Raw genomic sequence first — 7,442 nt, 5'->3', positions numbered from 1 at the left:
GACCCCCCCGGCCTTCTCCAGGCTGACCAGCCCCAGCGCTTTCAGCCTGTCCTCATAGGAGAGGTGCTCCAGCCCTTGGATCATCCTCATGGTCCTCCTCTGGACTTACTCTAGTAGGTCCAAGTCCTTCTGCTGGGGGCTCCAGAAATGGATGCAGTACTCCAGATGGGGTTCTCACCAGAGCAGAGCAGAGGGGTAGAACCATCTCCCTCAGCCTGCTGGCCACGCTTCTCTTGATGCAGCCCAGGATACGGTTGGCCTTCTGGGCTGCAAGTGCACATTGTCGGCTCATGTTGAGCTTCTTGTCCACCAGTAGCCCCAAGTCCTTCTCCGCAGGTCTACTCATGATCCATTCTCCACCCAGGCTGTATTTGTTCTTGGGGTTGCCCAGACCCAGGTGCAGGACCTTGCATTTGGCCTTGTTGAACTTCATGAGGTTAGCACAGGCCCACCTCTCAAGCCTGTCAAGGTCCCTCTGGATGGCATCCCGTCCCTCCAGCGTGTCAACCGCATCACACAGCTTGGTGTCGTCGGCAAACTTGCTGAGGGATCACTCAATCCCACTGTCCATGTCGCTGACAAAGATGTTGATCACTGCCGGTCCCAATACTGAGTCCTGAGGGATGCTACTCGTCACTGGTCTCCACTTGGACATTGAGCCATTGAAAGCAATTCTTTGAGTGGGATCATCCAGCCATGATGGAAGGTCACACTCAAAAACTTTAAATGGAATTTTCAAGTTTTAGAATTTTTTTACCAATTAAGATTAGACTTCTTAATATGTTGACTGCATCCTTTATTGCCATAAACCAGAATTGCAGAATATGTTAATGATGTATGGTTTTAATTTTTCTATTTGGATTTTTGTCAGATAAAACCCTCATTAGGTTTCAAACAGATGTGCTCAATATCTTGCAAAATGTCACCTGTGCATGAGCATGCATAACACTATTCAAGTCAGTAGTGAAGGTAAAGGTTACTTAACGAGCAGCAAGTGGTGGGCAGTTGTGCTGGTTTTGGCTGGGATAGAGTTGATTTTCTTCCTAGTAGCTGGTATGGGACTGTGTTTTGGATTTGTGCTGAAAACAGTGTTGAAAATGCAGAGATGTTTTTGTTCCTGTTGAGCAGGGCTTACACAGAGTCAAGGTCTTTTCTGCTTCTCACACCACCCCACCAGCAAGGAGGCTGGGGGAGTACAAGAAGCTGGGAGGGGACACAGCTGGGACAGCTGACTTCAGCTGGCCAAAAGGTTATTGCCTGCCATTTGACAGCTCCGCATGTGACGCCCAGGGAAAAAGATGGAAGTGAGGGAGATATTTGGAGTGATGGTGTTTGTCTTGCCAAGTAACTGTTACGTGTGAGGGAGCCCTGCTGTCCTAGAGATGGCTGAACACCTGCCTGCTGACGGCAAGAAGTTAATTAATTCCTTGTTTTGCTTTGCTTGAGCGTGTGGCTTCTGCTTTAGCTATGAAACTGTCTTTACCTCACTCAACCCAGGAGTTTTCTCACTTTTACTCTTCCAATTCTCTGCCCCAACTCACTGTGGGGGAGGGATTGAGTGAGTGAGCGAGCGAGCAACTGTGTGATGCTTAGTTGCTATCTCGGGTTAAACCACAACAGCAGCATGCTGAGTGTGGTGGTGGGAGAATTATTGATGACTTTGTGAAAACTATTTATAAATTTGGCTGCCACAGCATTCTGTGGCAGTTGAGCAGCTGGGGAGCACAAGCATTTCCTCTTATATTTCACATGTTCACCCCAATTTCTTTGGATGCTGCTTTGTTCTTATGTCTTGAGAAACAGAAGATCTTTATTTCCATTTTCTAGCTTCTGTAAACTTCTGATAGAATGATATCATAACTCCAGCCAGAGTTCTGCTGCTTTTTAAAGCTGGAGAGCCATAATTTATTGCCATCTATGTCTTAATAGCATTAATGTCATTCCTTCTTTACTGAACCTTTATAACATCATACTACTTGTACAGGAATCACTAAGGTTGTTTAGGAGAGGGAAAAGGAAGCTTTGGGTTTGGCTTTCTCAAGGGGATAACATGACAGAATATTTGCCGGTCTCTAAAAAGCTGCTCCTGGACTTGAGGTTGGTAGTGTGTGTAGGCTTAGTTTCTTCAGGTTCCAGAGCAAACAGAGGTTACTAGCCCATTTTAATTAATTTGTCATAGGTGACACTTCCATGTCTTGAATTTGTTCTTTTTTTCAGGTTCGATCCTTGTGTAGTAACAGTGCTTTACTCAAGTGCAGATACTTTCCTTAAGTTTTCTTGAATTCTGATTTTTCTAGCTATTGATAAATTAATATCTGTTACTGGAAGGATGTGACTTCTGTTGAGAAACGTGTCATTTTGTGTGACACATTTTAAAGCAACATAAAACTGTAGTGTTTTTTCGAGTTGATGTAGAATCCTTCATTCCTAAAGGGAGAGTTCTGCATGTCCCCATGATGTATGAATTTATTGTGTGTTCTTGCATGAAGAATTATTTTCAACTAACAAGAAAATTGAAAGTTGCATTGTACTTTCATCTGTATATTTGTCTCCTAACATGACTTAGAAGCTGTCTCTTGAGATTTGTGTTCCAGTACAGTAAAGCAATGATTTTTACAATGGCATGCAAGCTGCTTTTTTTTTTTTTTCTTTTTAGTGCAGAACCTAAATAGTCAGTCATGTGAACCATAGCAAAGAAATGCCTAAGCTGTCTATCTTAAGCATCTAAACGACATTTATATAATATTGTTATATAAATGTGTCTTACTGAAAATCAGAGCTGGATTTTGTTGAGACTGGGACATCAGCCATCACGCAACAGTAAAGCAACTGAAGGAAGGAATTGGGGTTTTTTAAATAGAATTAAGTTGGATTTATGTGCCCCTTTCACCTTAGTATATTAATGTTGAATTTTGTAACTTTCTTTAGAAAATGTAGAAGGCACACAGGGACACCTATGCTATTTCAGCTAATCAACCCATGATGAAGGAAGGATTTTTTAGTTCCTTCACTGTAGGAAAGGCATTGCTTTTGAAATGCTATCCCAACACTTCTGGTTTTTTCTGTGCAACTCATGTTTTCCATGCCTAATAAGTTGTATAGATTTGGGGGGTTTTTTAGCTTTATTTTTAGACTTGCCTTTTCACGTGGGCAGAAATAAAGGAATTGCTTAGCAGCCATGCTTGAAGTTTTTTATTCCCCTGACCATTTGGCAATGTGTGTGTTACTTGTTGATATGTGGTTCAGACCTTTAAAGGATTATTAGGGTAATCTTTACTTGATTCTATAAATAATACTTCCAATGTGTCATTTGCTCTTTAGTAATAATGTTTTCATTTTTCACTGTTTCTGCTAGCACTATTTCCCACAGTGTCTATGCATGAAGTTAACATCCGGCCTTTAAAATACAAATATCAACTCTCTCTGTGTGAGACCAGCTCTCTTGAGAGGTGGTGGTAGGTGAGGGTGATAGCTGTCAAGTGGAGCTGTTCTTAGAGGACAGAGCGAAGGGAACTGTCACACTTCTGGCTCCAGCTTGGCACTATGATTCTTTCTTCACATGTGTCAGGCTGTCTGGCTGTGTTTGGCACTGGAGGCTGCATGAGACACACATCAGAACTGAGTTGTTTGTGAAGGCAAACATGGTAGATGGCCTGATCAAACTGGAAAAGTTCAATCAAAGCTTCTGCTTTTTCAGTCTGGGGGCTTCACCCTTAACTCTGTCGTATTGGTTGTATCTGTACTGGCAAATTAAACAGCACTGAAGAGCATCCCTGGTGCTGAAACTCAATTATTCTTGCTATTAAACTGTCATGATGGATTCTGGGAGGGTTTTGGTTCCAGGTAACTAGCTGTCTCCTCACTGATTCCTGGACAAGATTTACAAATTGACATGGGAGACCCATGGGCTTTTTCTCATGTTTTTATTGAGTAGTGTTGCCATTTTGGAGGGTAGAAGTGTAGTAGTACAGGTGAAAGTTGTTCCATGCCAGTTGGTCTCTTGGGATTCCATTTATTTGCATAGACTTCTTTCTGGGAAGAAAAATCAAAATGTGTTTTTCAACAGGGAAAGTTATTGGGATTTTAAAACAGATTTCATTCTGATAGCCTTAGGTAGTGGCCTAGCAAAGAGGAAGAGTTGGCGATTTCTTGTTTTTACTTTGCAGTGTCTCAGTCCTTGATTCTTGAGAAAACCATTTTAAGTCTGACATCTGTGCATGTTTTACCTACAGTAATCCTGCTTGAAGACTAACCTCACAGTTATGATCCTGACAAGGACACATGACTCACTTAGTTTCTGGCATTGGAAACAAAAGATGGTAATCCTGCCATCTGACTTAACGCATTTCCTTAAATGAAGAGTTATTTTAGAATATGTCTGAGTTTCAGGTTGGCTAAATCCATTAAATTCTTAATAATTACAATGCATAAGCATCAAAATAATATTTTAAAGATCACATTATTATACATATTCCTCTCTCATTTGAAACTCATAATTGGTAAAATACACATTAATAGAAATTACAATTTTTTTTTTTCTGTCAGTGAATTCCTTTTGTTTTATTCTCTTTTTCTGGCAGCTGGGGAAAGAACTTTATCTAATATTTCCACAGTCAGAAGCGCTACAGAAACTGGGAATCAGTGACCGTAGCGTATGAATCTTCTTGGGATGTCCTCAGAGGACTTGAGTGTCAAAAGAGTTTATAAGACAAGAAAACAATTTTAAAGGAAAATCAGTTTAAAAATTTCTGTGCTGAATGTCCCTCTGAGCATGGCTGCTGGGGAAGGTTGACTTTATTACAGTTCTGAAGTTCACCATTTAATTCATTCAGTCAGCCGTTTCTGTGGCCTGATGGAATGTCCCCATTTTTAGGTACAGTTAAAGCATCACTGATCCATTTTTCTGCTAATGCAGCAAGGAGGCGATCACAGTCTCAGGCTGTGCGGAGCCGGCAGTGAGGAAAGGTGAAACAGCGGTCAGAGGAGAAAAGCTATTGCTGAGGTCACTGCTGGAAAGTCAGAAAAGATAAAGGCTGGGAAGTTTCACAGACTGTAGGATCTTTACTCAAGTAAGCTGTCCATCCAAGGTGGAAGCAAAAGGAAGAGTGAGAAAGTGCATTGCTAGAAGTATCTGCCTTTCTATAAGCTGTACAGCAGAAGGGACAGCAGAAGAGGAGCTGGAGGGACCTCTGCTTGCTTCACATAGATAAACAGAAAATAGAGGCTTTGACACTTAATGCATGCTCCCCCTTCTCTCACAGCCTAAAACCCCTGCAAAGAATGGCTCTCTGTGTGCATGATTGGGGAAATAAATTACAAAACTGTTCTCACAAGAAACGTCCATGGTTTGCTGTTAACATCTTCCCCCATTAAAATAGTTGATTCTAGTGTAAAATTGATTGGTTTCAAGTCTTATATATTGGAGTGTTTCTTTCTTGATTGACTTTGTTTTCTTTTGCTCTGTTACTTCAGAGGTGTGAGAAATACAGCCTTGATCACACTGCTTTGTAATCTAATCCAGCGTTACTAGTTTGCAAATAAGCAGAAGGTATTAACAGCATGTCCAGGACTCAGTTTCTAAGTTTTGGTTTTATGCTGTAATTTTGTGCCCTTGTATCTTGTGACTATGTTTAAATTTATAGATTGTACTAAGTAATGAGACAGGACTCAGTAATGAGGTAGGATCAGGTTGTGAGTTTTCTTTGTATTTTCCAGCTTTAATGTGAATGTTCCTATACTGTTTAAGATTTCAGTGTGTAGGTGCTATTTGAACGACAATTGAGCTTTCTTTGAATGATTCTTGCATGTTGTCAGACAATGTGTGGTGTTACAAGGGAGAGAAATATCATGAAGTTGTTAAGGCTCAGCCCCAAGAAAAGGCTTTTTGGTTGGACTGTACCTGTACTGGAGTCCAACATTGACTCAGCGCTGGGCATAGCTCTTAGCCTAACTTCTGGAGGAGCCATCATAAAAGTGGGTATTTTCCCCTTCCACATCCTGCAAATCAGATGCTCTTCAAGTCGATCAGATCGTTTAGAGGTATCTTCCTTTTCCTATAGGCTCATCTGCTGATTCCTCCTATCAGCAAGGCATTTGATGTATGTGTCTCTATGAAACACAGCTGGCTGTGCTTCTAGAGCACACCTATTCAGAATAGGGCTCAATATCCCTAATTTTCACCCTAGACTTTTTAAGCCTTGAGTAAACTTCAATTTTTACCCTAGAATACAATTTGTTAATTTCTGTCTGGGGTAGCAGGAAATAAGTTTCTGCAAATTCATAAATAGGGGCATGAGAATGAAATTAAAATACATTATTTTCAACTTTTCCTGGAGATATCATCCTATCTAACAACACTAACTTAGGTTGCTGTGTACCTACCTTGTAGATGGCAAAAACTGTACCTTCAAGTTCATGCAAGAGTGTCAGTAATCCAGACAAGAAGCAGTGAAAACAAAACAAATATTCTCCTTTGATTCTCTAATAAGAGAAAATATAGGAATTAATACTTTTTTTAAAAAAAATAAAACCAGGAAAGATTGTTTCCCTATCTGCAGAAAAAGTTAAATTAATGAAAATAGATATTGCACTTCTTCTCAGAAAACAGAGGTATCATAAATCATGCTTTTATGTACTATTTAAATACTTGATCCATGCGTAAAATTAGTAGCTTCCTCATGTTAACAGATGGGTGTATGTTTTCTGATGCCTTAAAGGTAATGGAAAGACATAGCTTTTATATCTGTTTGAAATCAGACATATTTCTTTTGTTATAATTTATTCCAGACTAATACTTCCATTTGCCTTGGAAGTGTTTGGCTGGAATAAATCATTAATGTGTGTTTCTGTTATTGAGTTGTCTTTCCTTATCAAAAATATGATTTTATCCTCCCTTCTCTGAGGAGCAGAAAGTTGAAGTTTATCATTCTATGCAGAGGTTTAGCATTCTAATTGTCTTCCCATCAGTGAGTGTGCATGTGAAAGCTAACTCTTTTACATACCAAAACACAAAAATATTTTCAGCCTTTCTTTTCCTGAACCTAGTCTTGAAAGTTCAAATACATTATTTTCATTACTTTTTCTAAACAACCTGGCAACCTGAAGCCTGTGGAAACACCACAAATGATGTCCCAAGGAGATCTAAGCATTTACATTAATGACAGAAAGAACAAACAATCTCCATGTCTTTTATAGGCAAATTAATATTCTAGTGATATCAGTTAAGAAAGGGGTTTTGGTTTTTTTTGCTTTTCTTAATTTCTGGTATCCCTCAGGAAGCGCTTTATTTTCAGTAGAAAACCAAGGAGCCTTTTCATGCTGGGTGGCTGTTGTAAGCAGATTCCAGGCACAAAAGATCCAGTTGATCTCACGATCTGTGGAAGTCTTTTGGCTCACAGCAGTGGCTTGTCTTGATACGATCGTTAAAGTCCATGGATCATTAG

The 7,442-nt window shown here is 40.0% G+C and overlaps 1 protein-coding gene across 1 annotated transcript in view; it reads left to right on the top strand.

Moving 5' to 3' along the window:
- Positions 1 to 7,442, top strand: part of LOC104521399 (ensconsin) — a gene marked incomplete at its 3' end in the record, with an annotated part of 34,258 nt that overhangs the window by 2,677 nt on the left and 24,139 nt on the right. The window lies entirely within an intron of this gene.

This window comes from Antrostomus carolinensis, unplaced genomic scaffold (assembly GCF_000700745.2).
Source record: "Antrostomus carolinensis isolate BGI_N321 unplaced genomic scaffold, ASM70074v2 scaffold4960, whole genome shotgun sequence".
In the NCBI taxonomy this organism is placed as follows: domain Eukaryota; kingdom Metazoa; phylum Chordata; class Aves; order Caprimulgiformes; family Caprimulgidae; genus Antrostomus; species Antrostomus carolinensis.
This window is presented reverse-complemented; position numbering and strand designations above follow the sequence as displayed.